Source organism: Ascaphus truei, chromosome 5 (genome assembly GCF_040206685.1).
Source record: "Ascaphus truei isolate aAscTru1 chromosome 5, aAscTru1.hap1, whole genome shotgun sequence".
Lineage (NCBI taxonomy): Eukaryota > Metazoa > Chordata > Amphibia > Anura > Ascaphidae > Ascaphus > Ascaphus truei.
Window position 1 is genome coordinate 282181738 of NC_134487.1, and position 21143 is coordinate 282202880.

The 21143-nt window shown below is 51.5% G+C and overlaps 1 protein-coding gene across 2 annotated transcripts in view; it reads left to right on the forward strand.

Annotated features, from left to right (window-relative positions):
* Positions 1–21143, forward strand: part of PTHLH (parathyroid hormone like hormone) — a 49562-nt gene that overhangs the window by 19433 nt on the left and 8986 nt on the right. The window lies entirely within an intron of this gene.

Below are 21143 nucleotides of genomic sequence, written 5' to 3' on the forward strand. Positions count from 1 at the left end.
ACATGATGCAGAGCCCAGATACTGTCCAGCACATGATGCAGAGCGCAGATACTGTCCAGCACATGATGCAGAGCGCAGATACTGTCCAGCACATGATGCAGAGCCCAGATACTGTCCAGCACATGATGCAGAGCCCAGATACTGTCCAGCACATGATGCAGAGCCCAGATACTGTCCAGCACACGATGCAGAGCGCAGATACTGTCCAGCACATGATGCAGAGCGCAGATACTGTCCAGCACACGATGCAGAGCCCAGATACTGTCCAGCACATGATGCAGAGCGCAGATACTGTCCAGCACATGATGCAGAGCGCAGATACTGTCCAGCACATGATGCAGAGCGCAGATACTGTCCAGCACATGATGCAGAGCGCAGATACTGTCCAGCACATGATGCAGAGCGCAGATACTGTCCAGCACATGATGCAGAGCGCAGAGCGCAGATACTGTCCAGCACATGATGCAGAGCGCAGAGCGCAGATACTGTCCAGCACATGATGCAGAGTGCAGATACTGTCCAGCACATGATGCAGAGCGCAGATACTGTCCAGCACATGATGCAGAGCGCAGATACTGTCCAGCACATGATGCAGAGCGCAGATACTGTCCAGCACATGATGCAGAGCGCAGATACTGTCCAGCACACGATGCAGAGCGCAGATACTGTCCAGCACATGATGCAGAGCGCAGATACTGTCCAGCACATGATGCAGAGCGCAGATACTGTCCAGCACATGATGCAGAGCGCAGGTACTGTCCAGCACATGATGCAGAGCGCAGATACTGTCCAGCACATGATGCAGAGCCCAGATACTGTCCAGCACATGATGCAGAGCACAGGGCCCAGATACTGTCCAGCACATGATGCAGAGCGCAGATACTGTCCAGCACATGATGCAGAGCGCAGATACTGTCCAGCACATGATGCAGAGCGCAGATACTGTCCAGCACACGATGCAGAGCGCAGATACTGTCCAGCACATGATGCAGAGCGCAGATACTGTCCAGCACATGATGCAGAGCGCAGATACTGTCCAGCACATGATGCAGAGCGCAGATACTGTCCAGCACATGATGCAGAGCGCAGATACTGTCCAGCACATGATGCAGAGCGCAGGTACTGTCCAGCACATGATGCAGAGCGCAGATACTGTCCAGCACATGATGCAGAGCGCAGATACTGTCCAGCACATGATGCAGAGCACAGGGCCCAGATACTGTCCAGCACATGATGCAGAGCGCAGATACTGTCCAGCACATGATGCAGAGCGCAGATACTGTCCAGCACATGATGCAGAGCGCAGATACTGTCCAGCACATGATGCAGAGTGCAGATACTGTCCAGCACATGATGCAGAGCGCAGATACTGTCCAGCACATGATGCAGAGCGCAGATACTGTCCAGCACATGATGCAGAGCGCAGATACTGTCCAGCACATGATGCAGAGCGCAGATACTGTCCAGCACATGATGCAGAGCGCAGATACTGTCCAGCACATGATGCAGAGCGCAGATACTGTCCAGCACATGATGCAGAGCACAGATACTGTCCAGCACATGATGCAGAGTGCAGATACTGTCCAGCACATGATGCAGAGCGCAGATACTGTCCAGCACATGATGCAGAGCGCAGATACTGTCCAGCACATGATGCAGAGCGCAGATACTGTCCAGCACATGATGCAGAGCCCAGATACTGTCCAGCACATGATGCAGAGCGCAGAGCGCAGATACTGTCCAGCACATGATGCAGAGCGCAGATACTGTCCAGCACATGATGCAGAGCGCAGATACTGTCCAGCACATGATGCAGAGCGCAGATACTGTCCAGCACATGATGCAGAGCGCAGATACTGTCCAGCACATGATGCAGAGCGCAGATACTGTCCAGCACATGATGCAGAGCGCAGATACTGTCCAGCACATGATGCAGAGCGCAGAGCGCAGATACTGTCCAGCACATGATGCAGAGCGCAGATACTGTCCAGCACATGATGCAGAGCGCAGATACTGTCCAGCACATGATGCAGAGCGCAGATACTGTCCAGCACATGATGCAGAGCGCAGAGCGCAGATACTGTCCAGCACATGATGCAGAGCGCAGATACTGTCCAGCACATGATGCAGAGCCCAGATACTGTCCAGCACATGATGCAGAGCGCAGATACTGTCCAGTACATGATGCAGAGCGCCGATACTGTCCAGCACATGATGCAGAGCGCAGATACTGTCCAGCACACGATGCAGAGCGCAGATACTGTCCAGCACATGATGCAGAGCGCAGATACTGTCCAGCACATGATGCAGAGCGCAGATACTGTCCTGCACATGATGCAGAGCGCAGATACTGTCCAGCACATGATGCAGAGCGCAGATACTGTCCAGCACATGATGCAGAGCGCAGATACTGTCCAGCACATGATGCAGAGCGCAGATACTGTCCAGCACATGATGCAGAGCGCAGATACTGTCCTGCACACGATGCAGAGCGCAGATACTGTCCAGCACATGATGCAGAGCGCAGATACTGTCCAGCACATGATGCAGAGCGCAGATACTGTCCAGCACATGATGCAGAGCGCAGATACTGTCCAGCACATGATGCAGAGCGCAGATACTGTCCAGCACATGATGCAGAGCCCAGATACTGTCCAGCACATGATGCAGAGCACAGGGCCCAGATACTGTCCAGCACATGATGCAGAGCGCAGATACTGTCCAGCACATGATGCAGAGCGCAGATACTGTCCAGCACATGATGCAGAGCACAGGGCCCAGATACTGTCCAGCACATGATGCAGAGCGCAGATACTGTCCAGCACATGATGCAGAGCGCAGATACTGTCCAGCACATGATGTAGAGCGCAGATACTGTCCAGCACATGATGCAGAGCGCAGATACTGTCCAGCACATGATGTAGAGCGCAGATACTGTCCAGCACATGATGCAGAGCCCAGATACTGTCCAGCACATGATGCAGAGCGCAGATACTGTCCAGCACATGATGCAGAGCACAGGGCCCAGATACTGTCCAGCACATGATGCAGAGCCCAGATACTGTCCAGCACATGATGCAGAGCGCAGATACTGTCCAGCACATGATGCAGAGCCCAGATAATGGCCAGCACATGATGCAGAGCCCAGATAATGGCCAGCACATGATGCAGAGCCCAGATAATGGCCAGCACATGATGCAGAGCCCAGATAATGGCCAGCACATGATGCAGAGCCCAGATAATGGCCAGCACATGATGCAGAGCCCAGATAATGGCCAGCTCATGATGCAGAGCCCAGATAATGGCCAGCACATGATGCAGAGCCCAGATAATGGCCAGCACATGATGCAGAGCCCAGATAATGGCCAGCACATGATGCAGAGCGCAGGGCCCAGATACAGATTATCCTTCTCAGTCAGAAACACTGTCCTGTGTTTGAAATGGGATCATTACAATGCAATATTGGGACCATCAACAGAGGTTTACAAATATGTCAATATATAACAGTATATATATAACGCGTGCATGTCTGTGTGTATCTATATAACATGTGTGAATCTGAGTGTATCAATATAATAGTATATATAACGTGGGTCTGTGAGTATCTATATAACAGTGTGTGTATATACTGTGTGTGTGTGTGTGTGTGTGTGTGTATGTATATATATATATATATATATATATACACACATGCAGAATAAATGAGTTCTGCAGTATTAGGTGATACCTTTTTTATTTGGACTAACAATTTATGTCATAGGACAAGCTTTCGAGAGTTCTCCTCTTTTCCTCAGGTCGGCAATACTGATTCACAAAGGATTATGGGTTTGGAGATCAGGAAAAAAACCAGACTTGGGTCTGTATACATATGTAACAAGCCTTACAGTCCCCAGCGCCGCAGACGATTAAAACAAGTCTGCGGCGCTGGGGGCTGCTGCGACGCCACTGCGGGGGTCCATTCTTTTAAACGGGATCCCCTACAGCGTTGATCCTTCCGGGGCCGCGATCGTCGTGGTTGCAAGACTATGAGGTTTGCTACATCTGTATAACATGTGTTGGTCTGTGTGTATCTATATAACAGTAAATAGCGTGGGCCTGTGTATATCTGTATAACATTATATAGCATGTGTGGGTCTGTGTATCTGTATAACACTATATAACGTGTGGGTTTGTGTGTATCTATATAACAGTATATTGCATTTGTGGGTATGTGTGTAACTATATAACCGTATATAACATGTGTGGGTCTCTGTATATGAATAGCACTATATATACATGTGGGTCTGTATGTATCTTTATACCGATATATACTGTAACATATGTGGGTCTTTCTGTATAACAGTATATATACATGTGTGGGTCTGTGTGTATCTATATAACAATATTACATGTGTATCTATATAACTATATAACATGTGGGTATGTGTGTAACTATATAACCGTATATGACATGTGTGGGTCTCTGTATATGAATAGCAGTATATATGCATGTGGGTCTGTAACATATGTGGGTCTTTCTGTATAACAATATATATACATCTGTGGGTCTCTGCGCCTGAATGTGTATCAGTCTCTGCGCCCATATGCGTATCAGTGTCTCTGCGTCCGTATGCGTATCAGTGTCTCTGCGCCCATATGCGTATCAGTGTCTCTGCGTCCGTATGCGTTTCAGTGTCTCTGCGTTCGTATGCGTATCAGTGTCTCTGCGTCCGTATGCGTTTCAGTGTCTCTGCGTCCGTATGCGTATCAGTTTATCTGCGCCCATATGCGTATCAGTGTCTCTGCGTCCGTATGCGTATCAGTGTCTCTGGTCCATATGTGTATCAGTGTCTCTGCGTCCGTATGCGTATCAGTGTCTGCGCCCGTATGCGTATCAGTGTCTCTGCGCCTGTATGCGTATCAGTGTCTCTGCGCCTGTATGCGTATCAGTGTCTCTGGTCCGTATGCGTATCAGTGTCTCTGCGTCCGTATGCGTATCAGTGTCTCTGCGCCTGTATGCGTATCAGTGTCTCTGGTCCGTATGCGTATCAGTGTCTCTGGTCCGTATGCGTATCAGTGTCTCTGCGTCCGTATGCGTATCAGTGTCTCTGCGCCCGTATGCGTATCAGTGTCTCTGCGTCCGTATGCGTATCAGTGTCTCTGCGTCCGTATGCGTATCAGTGTCTGCGCCCGTATGCGTATCAGTGTCTCTGCGTCCGTATGCGTATCAGTGTCTCTGCGTCCGTATGCGTATCAGTGTCTCTGCGTCCGTATGCGTATCAGTGTCTCTGCGTCCGTATGCGTATCAGTGTCTCTGCGTCCGTATGCGTATCAGTGTCTCTGCGCCCGTATGCGTATCAGTGTCTCTGCGTCCGTATGCGTATCAGTGTCTCTGCGTCCGTATGCGTATCAGTGTCTGCGCCCGTATGCGTATCAGTGTCTCTGCGTCCGTATGCGTATAAGTGTCTGCGCCCGTATGCGTATCAGTGTCTCTGTGTCCGTATGCGTATCAGTGTCTCTGCGTCCGTATGCGTATCAGTGTCTCTGCGCCCGTATGCGTTTCAGTGTCTGCGCCCGTATGCGTTTCAGTGTCTGCGCCCGTATGCGTATCAGTGTCTGCGCCCGTATGCGTATCAGTGTCTCTGCGCCTGTATGCGTATCAGTGTCTCTGCGCCTGTATGCGTATCAGTGTCTCTGGTCCGTATGCGTATCAGTGTCTCTGCGTCCGTATGCATATAAGTGTCTGCGCCCGTATGCGTATCAGTGTCTCTGCTCCCGTATGCGTATCAGTGTCTCTGCGCCCGTATGCGTATCAGTGTCTCTGCGTCCGTATGCGTATCAGTGTCTCTGCGTCCGTATGCGTATCAGTGTCTCTGCGCCCGTATGCGTATCACTGTCTCTGCGCCCGTATGCGTATGTGTCTGCGCCCGTATGCGTATCAGTGTCTCTGCGTCCGTATGCGTATGTGTCTGCGCCCGTATGCGTATCAGTGTCTCTGCGTCCGTATGCGTATCAGTGTCTCTGCGCCCGTATGCGTATCACTGTCTCTGCGCCCGTATGCGTATGTGTCTGCGCCCGTATGCGTATCAGTGTCTCTGCGTCCGTATGCGTATCAGTGTCTCTGCTCCCGTATGCGTATCAGTGTCTCTGCGCCCGTATGCGTATCAGTGTCTGCGCCCGTATGCGTATCAGTGTCTGCGCCTGTATGCGTATCAGTGTCTCTGCGCCCGTATGCGTATCAGTGTCTCTGGTCCGTATGCGTATCAGTGTCTCTGCGTTCGTATGCGTATCAGTGTCTCTGGTCCGTATGCGTATGTGTCTGCGCCCGTATGCGTATCAGTGTCTCTGCGTCCGTATGCGTATCAGTGTCTCTGCGTCCGTATGCGTATCAGTGTCTCTGCGCCAGTATGCGTATCAGTGTCTGCGTCCGTATGCGTATCAGTGTCTCTGCGCCCGTATGTGTATCAGTGTCTGCGCCCGTATGCGTATCAGTGTCTCTGCGTCCGTATGCGTATCAGTGTCTCTGCGTCCGTATGCGTATCAGTGTCTCTGCGTCCGTATGCGTATCAGTGTCTCTGCGCCCGTATGCGTTTCAGTGTCTGCGTCCGTATGCGTTTCAGTGTCTGCGCCCGTATGCGTATCAGTGTCTCTGCCCGTATGCGTATCAGTGTCTCTGCGCCCGTATGCGTTTCAGTGTCTGCGTCCGTATGTGTATCAGTGTCTGCGCCCGTATGCGTATCAGTGTCTCTGCCCGTATGCGTATCAGTGTCTGCGCCCGTATGCGTTTCAGTGTCTGCGTCCGTATGCGTATCAGTGTCTGCGCCCGTATGCGTATCAGTGTCTGCGCCCGTATGCGTATCAGTGTCTCTGCGCCTGTATGCGTATCAGTGTCTCTGCGCCTGTATGCGTATCAGTGTCTCTGGTCCGTATGCGTATCAGTGTCTCTGCGTCCGTATGCATATAAGTGTCTGCGCCCGTATGCGTATCAGTATCTCTGCGCCCGTATGCGTATCAGTGTCTCTGCGTCCGTATGCGTATCAGTGTCTCTGCGTCCGTATGCGTATCAGTGTCTCTGCGCCCGTATGCGTATCACTGTCTCTGCGCCCGTATGCGTATGTGTCTGCGCCCGTATGCGTATCAGTGTCTCTGCGTGCGTATGCGTATGTGTCTGCGCCCGTATGCGTATCAGTGTCTCTGCGTCCGTATGCGTATCAGTGTCTCTGCGTCCGTATGCGTATCAGTGTCTCTGCGCCCGTATGCGTTTCAGTGTGTCTGCGCCCGTATGCGTATCAGTGTCTCTGCGTCCGTATGCGTATGTGTCTGCGCCCGTATGCGTATCAGTGTCTCTGGTCCGTATGCGTATCAGTGTCTCTGCGTTCGTATGCGTATCAGTGTCTCTGGTCCGTATGCGTATGTGTCTGCGCCCGTATGCGTATCAGTGTCTCTGGTCCGTATGCGTATCAGTGTCTCTGCGTCCATATGCGTATCAGTGTCTCTGCGTCCGTATGCGTATCAGTGTCTCTGCGCCCGTATGCGTATCAGTGTCTCTGCGCCCGTATGTGTATCAGTGTCTGCGCCCGTATGCGTATCAGTGTCTCTACACCCGTATGCGTATCAGTGTCTCTGCGTCCATAATGTGTATCAGTGTCTGCGCCCGTATGTGTATCAGTGTCTCTGCGTCCGTATGCGTATCAGTGTCTGTGCCCATATGTGTATCAGTGTCTCAGCACCCGTATGCGTATCAGTGTCTCTGCGTCCGTATGCGTATCAGTGTCTCTGCGTCCGTATGCGTATCAGTGTCTCTGCGTCCGTATGCGTATCAGTGTCTCTGCGTCCGTATGTGTATCAGTGTCTCTACACCCGTATGCGTATCAGTGTCTGCGCCCGTATGCGTATCAGTGTCTCTGCGTCCGTATGCGTATCAGTGTCTCTGCGCCCGTATGCGTATCAGTGTCTGTGCCCATATGTGTATCAGTGTCTCTGCGTCCGTATGTGTATCAGTGTCTCTGCCCCCGTATGCGTATCAGTGTCTCTGCGTCCATAATGTGTATCAGTGTCTGCGCCCGTATGTGTATCAGTGTCTCTGCGTCCGTATGTGTATCAGTGTCTCTGCGTCCGTATGCGTATCAGTGTCTGTGCCCATATGCGTATCAGTGTCTCTGCGCCCGTATGCGTATCAGTGTCTCTGCGCCTGTATGCGTATCAGTGTCTCTGCGCCCGTATGTGTATCAGTGTCTCTGTGCCCGTATGCGTTTCAGTGTGTCTGCGTCCGTATGCGTATCAGTGTCTCTGCGTCCGTATGCGTATCAGTGTCTCTGCGTCCGTATGCGTATCAGTGTCTGCGCCCGTATGCGTATCAGTGTCTGCGCCTGTATGCGTATCAGTGTCTCTGCGTCCGTATGCGTATGTGTCTGCGCCCGTATGCGTATCAGTGTCTCTGGTCCGTATGCGTATCAGTGTCTCTGCGTTCGTATGCGTATCAGTGTCTCTGCGTTCGTATGCGTATCAGTGTCTCTGCGCCCGTATGCGTATCAGTGTCTGCGCCCATATGCATATCAGTGTCTCTGCGCCCGTATGCATATCAGTGTCTCTGCGTCCGTATGCGTATCAGTGTCTGCGCCCGTATGCGTATCAGTGTCTCTGCGTCCATAATGCGTATCAGTGTCTGCGCCCGTATGCGTATCAGTGTCTGCGCCCGTATGCGTATCAGTGTCTGCGCCCGTATGCGTATCAGTGTCTGCGCCCGTATGCGTATCAGTGTCTCTGCCCCCGTATGTGTATCAGTGTCTCTGCACCCGTATGCGTATCAGTGTCTGCGCCCGTATGCGTATCAGTGTCTCTGCGTCCGTATGCGTATCAGTGTCTGCGCCCGTATGCGTATCAGTGTCTCTGCGTCCGTATGCGTATCAGTGTCTGCGCCCGTATGCGTATCAGTGTCTCTGCGTCCGTATGCGTATCAGTGTCTCTGCGCCCGTATGCGTATCAGTGTCTCTACACCCGTATGCGTATCAGTGTCTGCGCCCGTATGCGTATCAGTGTCTGCGCCCGTATGCGTATCAGTGTCTGCGCCCGTATGCGTATCAGTGTCTCTACACCCGTATGCGTATCAGTGTCTGCGCCCGTATGCGTATCAGTGTCTCTGCGTCCGTATGTGTATCAGTGTCTCTGAGTCTGTATGTGTATCAGTGTCTGCGCCCGTATGCGTATCAGTGTCTGCGCCCGTATGCGTATCAGTGTCTCTGCGTCCATAATGTGTATCAGTGTCTGCGCCCGTATGCGTATCAGTGTCTGCGCCCGTATGCGTATCAGTGTCTGCGTCCGTATGCGTATCAGTGTCTGCGTCCGTATGCGTATCAGTGTCTCTGCGCCCGTATGTGTATCAGTGTCTGTGCCCGTATGCGTATCAGTGTCTCTGCGTCCATAATGTGTATCAGTGTCTGCGCCCGTATGCGTATCAGTGTCTGCGTCCGTATGCGTATGTGTCTGCGCCCGTATGCGTATCAGTGTCTCTGCGCCCGTATGTGTATCAGTGTCTGCGCCCGTATGCGTATCAGTGTCTCTGCGTCCGTATGCGTATCAGTGTCTCTGCGTCCGTATGCGTATCAGTGTCTCTGCGTCCGTATGCGTATGTGTCTGCGCCCGTATGCGTATCAGTGTCTCTGCGTCCGTATGCGTATCAGTGTCTCTGCGCCCGTATGCGTTTCAGTGTGTCTGCGTCCGTATGCGTATCAGTGTCTCTGCGCCCGTATGCGTATCAGTGTCTGCGCCCGTATGCGTATCAGTGTCTGCGCCTGTATGCGTATCAGTGTCTCTGCGTCCGTATGCGTATGTGTCTGCGCCCGTATGCGTATCAGTGTCTCTGGTCCGTATGCGTATCAGTGTCTCTGCGTTCGTATGCGTATCAGTGTCTCTGGTCCGTATGCGTATGTGTCTGCGCCCGTATGCGTATCAGTGTCTCTGCGTCCGTATGCGTATCAGTGTCTCTGGTCCGTATGCGTATGTGTCTGCGCCCGTATGCGTATCAGTGTCTCTGCGTCCGTATGCGTATCAGTGTCTCTGCGCCCGTATGCGTATCAGTGTCTCTGGTCCGTATGCGTATGTGTCTGCGCCCGTATGCGTATCAGTGTCTCTGCGTCCGTATGCGTATCAGTGTCTCTGCGCCCGTATGTGTATCACTGTCTCTGAGTCTGTATGCGTATCAGTGTCTCTGCGCCCGTATGTGTATCAGTGTCTCTGCGTCCGTATGCGTATCAGTGTCTGCGCCCGTATGTGTATCAGTGTCTGCGCCCGTATGTGTATCAGTGTCTGCGCCCATATGTGTATCAGTGTCTCTGCACCCGTATGCGTATCAGTGTCTGCGCCCGTATGTGTATCAGTGTCTCTGCGTCCGTATGCGTATCAGTGTCTCTACACCCGTATGCGTATCAGTGTATGCGTATCAGTGTCTGCGCCCGTATGCGTATCAGTGTCTGCGCCCGTATGCGTATCAGTGTCTCTACACCCGTATGCGTATCAGTGTCTCTGCGCCCGTATGCGTATCAGTGTCTCTGCGTCCGTATGCGTATCAGTGTCTCTGAGTCTGTATGTGTATCAGTGTCTGCGCCCGTATGCGTATCAGTGTCTGCGCCCGTATGCGTATCAGTGTCTCTGCGTCCATAATGTGTATCAGTGTCTGCGCCCGTATGCGTATCAGTGTCTGCGCCCGTATGCGTATCAGTGTCTGCGTCCGTATGCGTATCAGTGTCTGCGTCCGTATGCGTATCAGTGTCTCTGCGCCCGTATGTGTATCAGTGTCTGTGCCCGTATGCGTATCAGTGTCTCTGCGTCCATAATGTGTATCAGTGTCTGCGCCCGTATGCGTATCAGTGTCTGCGTCCGTATGCGTATGTGTCTGCGCCCGTATGCGTATCAGTGTCTCTGCGCCCGTATGTGTATCAGTGTCTGCGCCCGTATGCGTATCAGTGTCTCTGCGTCCGTATGCGTATCAGTGTCTCTGCGTCCGTATGCGTATCAGTGTCTCTGCGTCCGTATGCGTATGTGTCTGCGCCCGTATGCGTATCAGTGTCTCTGCGTCCGTATGCGTATCAGTGTCTCTGCGCCCGTATGCGTTTCAGTGTGTCTGCGTCCGTATGCGTATCAGTGTCTCTGCGCCCGTATGCGTATCAGTGTCTGCGCCCGTATGCGTATCAGTGTCTGCGCCTGTATGCGTATCAGTGTCTCTGCGTCCGTATGCGTATGTGTCTGCGCCCGTATGCGTATCAGTGTCTCTGGTCCGTATGCGTATCAGTGTCTCTGCGTTCGTATGCGTATCAGTGTCTCTGGTCCGTATGCGTATGTGTCTGCGCCCGTATGCGTATCAGTGTCTCTGCGTCCGTATGCGTATCAGTGTCTCTGGTCCGTATGCGTATGTGTCTGCGCCCGTATGCGTATCAGTGTCTCTGCGTCCGTATGCGTATCAGTGTCTCTGCGCCCGTATGCGTATCAGTGTCTCTGGTCCGTATGCGTATGTGTCTGCGCCCGTATGCGTATCAGTGTCTCTGCGTCCGTATGCGTATCAGTGTCTCTGCGCCCGTATGTGTATCACTGTCTCTGAGTCTGTATGCGTATCAGTGTCTCTGCGCCCGTATGTGTATCAGTGTCTGCGCCCGTATGTGTATCAGTGTCTGCGCCCGTATGTGTATCAGTGTCTGCGCCCATATGCGTATCAGTGTCTCTGCACCCGTATGCGTATCAGTGTCTGCGCCCGTATGCGTATCAGTGTCTCTGCGTCCGTATGCGTATCAGTGTCTCTGCGCCCGTATGCGTATCAGTGTCTCTGCGCCCGTATGCGTATCAGTGTCTCTGCACCCGTATGCGTATCAGTGTCTCTGCGCCCGTATGCGTATCAGTGTCTCTGCGTCCTTAATGTGTATCAGTGTCTCTGCCCCCGTATGTGTATCAGTGTCTCTGCGTCCGTATGCGTATCAGTGTCTGCGCCCGTATGCGTATCAGTGTCTCTGCGTCCGTATGTGTATCAGTGTCTCTGCGTCCGTATGTGTATCAGTGTCTCTGCCCGTATGCGTATCAGTGTCTGCGCCCGTATGTGTATCAGTGTCTCTGCGTCCGTATGTGTATCAGTGTCTGTGCCCGTATGTGTATCAGTGTCTGTGCGTCCGTATGTGTATCAGTGTCTGTGCCCCCGTATGTGTATCAGTGTCTCTGCGTCCGTATGCGTATCAGTGTCTGTGCCCCCGTATGTGTATCAGTGTCTGCGCCCGTATGCGTATCAGTGTCTCTGCGTCCGTATGCGTATCAGTGTCTCTGCGCCCGTATGCGTATCTGTGTCTGCGCCCGTATGCGTATCAGTGTCTGCGCCCGTATGCGTATCAGTGTCTGCGCCCGTATGCGTATCAGTCTCTGCGCCCGTATGCGTATCAGTGTCTCTGCGTCCGTATGCGTATCAGTGTCTCTGCGTCCGTATGTGTATCAGTGTCTCTGCGCCTGTATGCGTATCAGTGTCTGCGCCCGTATGCGTATCAGTGTCTGCGCCCGTATGCGTATCAGTGTCTGTGCCCCCGTATGTGTATCAGTGTCTGCGCCCGTATGCGTATCAGTGTCTCTGCGTCCGTATGCGTATCAGTGTCTCTGCGCCCGTATGCGTATCTGTGTCTGCGCCCGTATGCGTATCAGTGTCTGCGCCCGTATGCGTATCAGTGTCTGCGCCCGTATGCGTATCAGTCTCTGCGCCCGTATGCGTATCAGTGTCTCTGCGTCCGTATGCGTATCAGTGTCTCTGCGTCCGTATGTGTATCAGTGTCTCTGCGCCTGTATGCGTATCAGTGTCTGCGCCCGTATGCGTATCAGTGTCTGCGCCCGTATGCGTATCAGTGTCTCTGCGCCCGTATGCGTATCAGTGTCTGCCCCCGTATGTGTATCAGTGTCTCTGCGCCCGTATGTGTATCAGTGTCTGCGCCCGTATGCGTATCAGTGTCTCTGCGTCCGTATGCGTATCAGTGTCTCTGCGTCCGTATGCGTATCAGTGTCTCTGCGCCCGTATGTGTATCAGTGTCTCTGCGCCTGTATGCGTATCAGTGTCTGCGCCCGTATGCGTATCAGTGTCTGCGCCCGTATGCGTATCAGTGTCTCTGCGCCCGTATGCGTATCAGTGTCTCTGCCCGTATGCGTATCAGTGTCTGCGCCCGTATGCGTATCAGTGTCTGCGCCCGTATGCGTATCAGTGTCTGCGCCCGTATGCGTATCAGTGTCTGCGCCCGTATGCGTATCAGTGTCTGCGCCCGTATGCGTATCAGTGTCTGCGCCCGTATGCGTATCAGTGTCTGCGCCCGTATGCGTATCAGTGTCTCTGCGCCCGTATGCGTATCAGTGTCTCTGCGTCCGTATGCGTATCAGTGTCTCTGCGCCCGTATGCGTATCAGTGTCTCTGCGCCCGTATGCGTATCAGTGTCTCTGCCCGTATGCGTATCAGTGTCTCTGCCCCCGTATGCGTATCAGTGTCTCTGCCCGTATGCGTATCAGTGTCTGCGCCCGTATGCGTATCAGTGTCTGCGCCCGTATGCGTATCAGTGTCTCTGCGCCCGTATGCGTATCAGTGTCTCTGCGCCCGTATGTGTATCAGTGTCTCTGCGCCCGTATGTGTATCAGTGTCTCTGCGCCCGTATGCGTATCAGTGTCTCTACACCCGTATGCGTATCAGTGTCTGCGCCCGTATGCGTATCAGTGTCTGCGCCCGTATGCGTATCAGTGTCTGCGCCCGTATGCGTATCAGTGTCTCTGCGCCCGTATGCGTATCAGTGTCTCTGCGCCCGTATGTGTATCAGTGTCTGCGCCCGTATGCGTATCAGTGTCTCTACACCCGTATGCGTATCAGTGTCTCTGCCCCCGTATGCGTATCAGTGTCTGCGCCCGTATGCGTATCAGTGTCTCTGCGCCCGTATGCGTATCAGTGTCTGCGCCCGTATGCGTATCAGTGTCTCTGCCCCCGTATGCGTATCAGTGTCTGCGCCCGTATGTGTATCAGTGTCTCTGCCCCCGTATGCGTATCAGTGTCTGCGCCCGTATGCGTATCAGTGTCTCTGCGTCCGTATGCGTATCAGTGTCTCTGCGTCCGTATGTGTATCAGTGTCTGCGCCCGTATGTGTATCAGTGTCTCTGCCCCCGTATGCGTATCAGTGTCTGCGCCCGTATGTGTATCAGTGTCTCTGCCCGTATGCGTATCAGTGTCTGCGCCCGTATGTGTATCAGTGTCTGCCCCCGTATGCGTATCAGTGTCTCTGCCCCCGTATGCATATAAGTGTCTGCGCCCGTATGCGTATCAGTGTCTCTGCCCCCGTATGCGTATCAGTGTCTCTGCCCCCGTATGCGTATCAGTGTCTCTGCCCCCGTATGCGTATCAGTGTCTCAGCACCCGTATGCGTATCAGTGTCTCTGCACCCGTATGCGTATCAGTGTCTCTGCGCCCGTATGCGTATCAGTGTCTCTGCGCCCGTATGCGTATCAGTGTCTGCGCCCGTATGCGTATCAGTGTCTGCGCCCGTATGCGTATCAGTGTCTCTGCGTCCGTATGCGTATCAGTGTCTGCGCCCGTATGCGTATCAGTGTCTCAGCACCCGTATGCGTATCAGTGTCTCTGCCCCCGTATGCGTATCAGTGTCTCTGCCCCCGTATGTGTATCAGTGTCTCTGCGCCCGTATGTGTATCAGTGTCTCTGCGCCCGTATGCGTATCAGTGTCTCTGCGCCCGTATGCGTATCAGTGTCTCTGCGCCCGTATGCGTATCAGTGTCTCTGCCCCCGTATGCGTATCAGTGTCTGCGCCCGTATGCGTATCAGTGTCTGCGCCCGTATGCGTATCAGTGTCTGCGCCCGTATGCGTATCAGTGTCTCTGCGCCCGTATGCGTATCAGTGTCTGCGCCTGTATGCGTATCAGTGTCTGCGCCCGTATGCGTATCAGTGTCTGCGCCCGTATGCGTATCAGTGTCTCTGCGCCCGTATGCGTATCAGTGTCTGCGCCCGTATGCGTATCAGTGTCTGCGCCCGTATGCGTATCAGTGTCTGCGCCCGTATGCGTATCAGTGTCTGCGCCCGTATGCGTATCAGTGTCTGCGCCCGTATGCGTATCAGTGTCTCTGCCCCCGTATGCGTATCAGTGTCTCTGCGTCCGTATGCGTATCAGTGTCTCTGCGCCCGTATGCGTATCAGTGTCTCTGCGCCTGTATGCGTATCAGTGTCTGCGCCCGTATGCGTATCAGTGTCTCTACGCCTGTATGCGTATCAGTGTCTCTGCGCCCGTATGTGTATCAGTGTCTGCGCCCGTATGCGTATCAGTGTCTCTGCGCCCGTATGCGTATCAGTGTCTGCGCCCGTATGCGTATCAGTGTCTCTGCCCCGTATGCGTATCAGTGTCTCTGCCCGTATGCGTATCAGTGTCTCTGCGCCCGTATGCGTATGTGTCTGCGCCCGTATGCGTATCAGTGTCTCTGCCCCCGTATGCGTATCAGTGTCTCTGCCCCCGTATGCGTATCAGTGTCTCTGCGCCCGTATGCGTATCAGTGTCTGCGCCCGTATGCGTATCAGTGTCTCTGCTCCCGTATGCGTATCAGTGTCTCTGCTCCCGTATGCGTATCAGTGTCTCTGCTCCCGTATGCGTATCAGTGTCTCTGCGCCCGTATGCGTATCAGTGTCTCTGAGTCCGTATGCGTATCAGTGTCTCTGCGCCCGTATGCGTATCAGTGTCTCTGCGCCCGTATGCGTATCAGTGTCTGCGCCCGTATGCGTATCAGTGTCTCTGCCCCCGTATGCGTATCAGTGTCTCTGCGTCCGTATGCGTATCAGTGTCTCTGCGCCCGTATGCGTATCAGTGTCTCTGCGCCTGTAGGCGTATCAGTGTCTGCGCCCGTATGCGTATCAGTGTCTCTGCGTCCGTATGCGTATCAGTGTCTCTGCTCCCGTATGCGTATCAGTGTCTCTGCTCCCGTATGCGTATCAGTGTCTGCGCCCGTATGCGTATCAGTGTCTCTGCGCCCGTATGCGTATCAGTGTCTCTGCGTCCGTATGCGTATCAGTGTCTGCGCCCGTATGCGTATCAGTGTCTGCGCCCGTATGCGTATCAGTGTCTCTGCGCCCGTATGCGTATCAGTGTCTGCGCCCGTATGCGTATCAGTGTCTGCGCCCGTATGCGTATCAGTGTCTGCGCCCGTATGCGTATCAGTGTCTCTGCGCCCGTATGCGTATCAGTGTCTCTGCGCCCGTATGCGTATCAGTGTCTCTGCGCCCGTATGCGTATCAGTGTCTCTGCGTCCGTATGCGTATCAGTGTCTCTGCGTCCATAATGTGTATCAGTGTCTGCGCCCGTATGCGTATCAGTGTCTGCGCCCGTATGCGTATCAGTGTCTGCGCCCGTATGCGTATCAGTGTCTGCGCCCGTATGCGTATCAGTGTCTGCGCCCGTATGTGTATCAGTGTCTGCGCCCGTATGCGTATCAGTGTCTGCGCCCGTATGCGTATCAGTGTCTCTGCGCCCGTATGCGTATCAGTGTCTCTGCGCCCGTATGCGTATCAGTGTGCACATGTCTGTGTAACATCTTAAGTGTCACATATAAAGTGTCTGTGGAGTTAATTTTGGAGTTAGAATTGGAGTTGAAGAATACAATAACTGGACTCTACACTTCTACAACAACAGCTCTGCAGCTGTGAGAACTTGACTTTCTTAATGCTCTGAAAATGTGTTCTCTTCCTATCATCCAATACCTGGGAACTCTCTCCTGCTACATCTCTCCCTGCATCTCATTATTCCCTCCTTATTGTTTATTCTGTGTACAGTTTCCTCACTCCTTTGTAAACTTTTCTGTTCTCTCTAACTTCCCCACTCCCCTCCTATCCACATTTCTTCAACTCTCCTCCCCGCTGCCTGTGCCAATATGCTGCACCATTATTAATACACCTCTCTCTCAACAACTGCTTTAACCCTCAATAAAAATCACCCCCACCAATCCTCTATTCACACCCTCTCTCTATCTACTCCTTCCTGCTACTTGGGATAGCTCTCCTAATCCTGGACCCAGCCATAAAACACCTGATCTAACCCACGCCTCCCTGCCACCTCTTCCCCTGCTAATGGTGTTAGCCTATCTGATTTAATACTGACTCACCTTAAAACTCGCCTCACAAATCAAGCATCCCAATAGCATGCACTCATGGCTATTGTCCCACACCTACAGTCACTCCTACCACCCATTGTGGCCAAGCACTGCCATCTACAACACTTATTCTTTCACCTGCTGTCTCTGTAAATCTCCCATCATACCACATAGATTGTAAGCTCTTTGGGACAGGGATTTCCATTCCTACTTTCTGATTTTGCTTCGATTATTGTATTATTATAATTCCCTGTACTGTATTCTTTGTGAAGAGCCTAGTACACTTTTGGTGCTATATAAATAAAGATATACATACATACTGTGATGCCCACACCACGTTGTAGCATCGTTTAGTCCCAGATTAAGGCAGGAAACTTAGTATTTCTCTTTATGGAGTTTATTTCCAGAAATTAATAATATACTAACAGGCCCACCGTCCCTTTAGGTCAAAACAAAATCATAAAATTAACTCCTACTCCTCTTAGGAGACTAACTACACATTCAGCTTCAACCTTTACTACCTGGACGGACAGCTAAGCCGGTTACCACCCCAAACAGGTACTACTATAGCTGAACATGTAAAGTTTCTGAACACAGCAATAAAGAGTTTCACTTATCTGTTACTCAAGGGTTTGGAGCAGACGTCCCCGCTTCAGCACAGTCTTCGTCCTCCTTCCTAGAGGAGCTCAGCCCCACGAGAGCTCAGAGACCTAGAGGACAGTGATGGTATCACAATACATATATACATACAGTGCCTCCGTATGCGTATCAGTGTCTCTGCGTCCATATGCGTATGAGTGTGTCTGTGTCCGTATGTGTATCAGTGTCTCTGCATCCGTATGTATGTATATCTTTATTTACAGTGGTCGACAAATCACCCAAAAATCTACTCGCCGAACAAAAAAATCTACTCGCCACCTAGTCCCACCCCCAGCCCTACCCTAGTCCCGACCCCAGGCCCGCTTTAAAAAAAATTGAATAACATTAGTTTTTGACATTTTATTTATTGTATTACATTATACTACAATTAGTCCTTGTTACGTGTGTGTGTGTGTGTGTGTAAATGTCGGATTTAGAAAAAAAAAGCCAGATGTGAATGACTAGTTTCCTGCACCCTTTAACCAGTGTCTGGATGCCCCCGCTTAACAATAACTAAAGCTGCAATCCCACCTGGGATCTTACCTGATCCAAAGTCCCTCAATGTCCAGGTACCCTCATTCCTGCAATGTTATAAGTTGGAGGGGAGGTGTTCCCTACCTGTCTTCTGGGTTAAGGGGGATTCCGATGTCTCCCATGTGAAGCTTGAGTCAGATCTGGAAGAAAGCAGTATAGGTTATTTCGGTGTAGGTATAGGACAGTTAAGATATATAGGGTAAATAAGATATCCAGAGAGTGAGACAGAGAGAGCGTGAGAGAGAGCGAAATAGAGAGTGAGAGACAGAGAGAGAAGCAGAGAGTGTGAGAGAGAGACAGAGAGAGCGAGAGACAGAGAGCGAGAGACAGAGAGAGCGCGTGAGACAGAGAGAGCGAGACAGAGACAGTGTGAGAGAGAGGGAGACAGACAGAGCGTGAGAGAGACAGATACTGGTGGGGGGGTGACTGGGTGGGGTGGTGGTGTGACTGACTGGGTGGGGGGTGGGGTGACTGACTGGGTGGGGTGACTGACTGGGTGGGGTGACTGACTATGTGACTGACTGGGTGGGGGGGGTGACTGACTGGGTGGGGGGGGGGGTGACTGACTGGGTGGGGGTGACTGGGTGGGGGTGTGGTGACTGACTGGGTGGAGGGGTGGGGTGACTGACTGGGTGGAGGGGTGACTGGTGGGGGGTGGGGTGACTGGGTGGGGAGGTGGGGTGACTGACTGGGTGACTGAGTGGGGGGGGGGTGACTGACTGGGGGGGTGGGGTGACAGGGGCTGGGGTCATATAGAGCCTGGCCGCACGCCCGCAAAGCCTTGGAGCGCACGCCAATCAGCAGTCAGGTAGGGGGAGTTTTTTTTTTTCAGCGCGAGCAGGGAAAATTAAAAAAAAAAAAAGAACACGTGTGCTGCTTGGGCTAATAGGAGCTCGCCACGATGTTAAATCCACTCGCCCGGGGCGTGCAGATGTATAGGTTTGTCGAACACTGTTTATTTATATAGCCCCATTAGTGTACATAGCGCTTCACAGCATTAATACACATGACAATCATATAAATAACAAATAATACAAATAACAGATCATGGGAATAAGTGCTTCAGACATAAAAGTAACATTTTGGAAGAAGAGTCCCTGCTCCGAGGAGCTTACAATCTAATTGGTATGTGTATCAATGCAGCTATAAAGGGCACAGGACACAATGAAAACCTTTAGTTTGATATTAGGACATTCATAGGGGACATTGGTTAAATTGTGCTTTTTATATAGAGGGCTATGTATATACAGTACGGTGATATATATAAAGTGTCACTATAAGTAACTTTGTCATTAAACTGACACCGATAAAATTAGGAAGTCATTGTTTGTGTGTTTTTTTGTGTTGTGTGTATTTTTAAGTGTTGTGCGGTGTGTGCAACAACTTATTTTTCACAAAGTCAAAAATTACGCTGGGGGTGGAGTTAGAGGCAGAGTTTGGATGTTACTGTGGCGCACATATGTAAATGATATGTTGTAATAAATTTCAAGTACACTGGCGACACACTTTATTCGAGCTCGGCTAGTCCCACGAATTCGGGTATACCCGGGTGTATTGAGGTTTGTGACTGTTTTCTGCCCGAGTGCATTGAGTTATTTTCCGGCAGGGATTGAAGCATTTTATTCCCGCTGGCTGCAATACTGCACAGTACATATATATATACTGCATTACAATTCATGAATTTATGCCATCTGGTAGACATGCGAAGCATTGCAGCCTATTAAATCCTAATCATTATCATTTAACAGATCAGCCGCCCGTCAGCCAGGCATGAACCCAGGCTGGGAAGGCAAATGCAACGGGGCTTGTCAGAGGTGAGGAGCGGCGCATTCCAGGTATCTGCCAGGTACATACCGGGTATTTGCTCGAATAAAGTGTGTCGGTGCAGTATACGCCACTTTTGTGCGTCATAAATGCATCAAAACTGCCTGTCAAGTTTCATTGGCTTAAAAACCAATGATGCACAACATATTGTATGTCTTTATTTATATAGCGCCAAAAGTGTACTCAGCGCTTCACAAAGAATACTGTACGGGGAATTATAATAATACAATAAGCGCAGCAAAATCAGACAATAGGAAAGGAAATCCCTGTCCCAAAGAGCTTACAATCTAAGTGGTTTGTTTGGGAACTTACAGAGACAGCAGGTGAGGGAATAAGTGCTGTAGAAGGCAGTGCTTGGCCACAATGGTTGGTAGGAGTGACTGGGTGTGTATGTCTGGGTTTAGGCTTAGGAGAGATCCCCAGCAGCAGGAAGGAGCAGATGGAGGATGTGAATAGAGGATTTGTGGGGGTGCTTTTTATTGAGGGGTAAAGAAGTTGCTGGGAGAGAGGTGTATAAATAATGGTGCAGTGGGGAGTGGGGAAGTTGGAGAGAATGGAGACGTTCACAAAGGAGTGAGAAAACAGTAAACAGAAAAAGCAATATGGAGGGCATAATGAGATGCAGGAGGAGAGACTTCACAGTTATTGGAGGATAGGAAGCGTACAAATAATCACATCATATAGAAAGTCAAGTGCTCAGAGTTGCAAAGTTGTTGTCGTGCAGAGTCCAGATCTTCCTCTAATCTTCACCTCCAATTTCAACTCCAAAATTAACTCTGCAGACACTTTAAATGTGACACTTAAGATGAGACACAAAGCCATATGGCTCACAGCCAAGATAGACGATCTTAAGTACTCTGATCACATGCATTTGACTAACAATTAAGGGAGTGGTTTGCCCAATCAACTCACAGACACATACCCAAATAGTTCATTAGATTGTAAATTCTGCTGCAATTGATATATCACATGCGCAGAATGCAAGATCATGAATAATGGCATACTAATCAATTTAGATAAGTAAATTATTTTT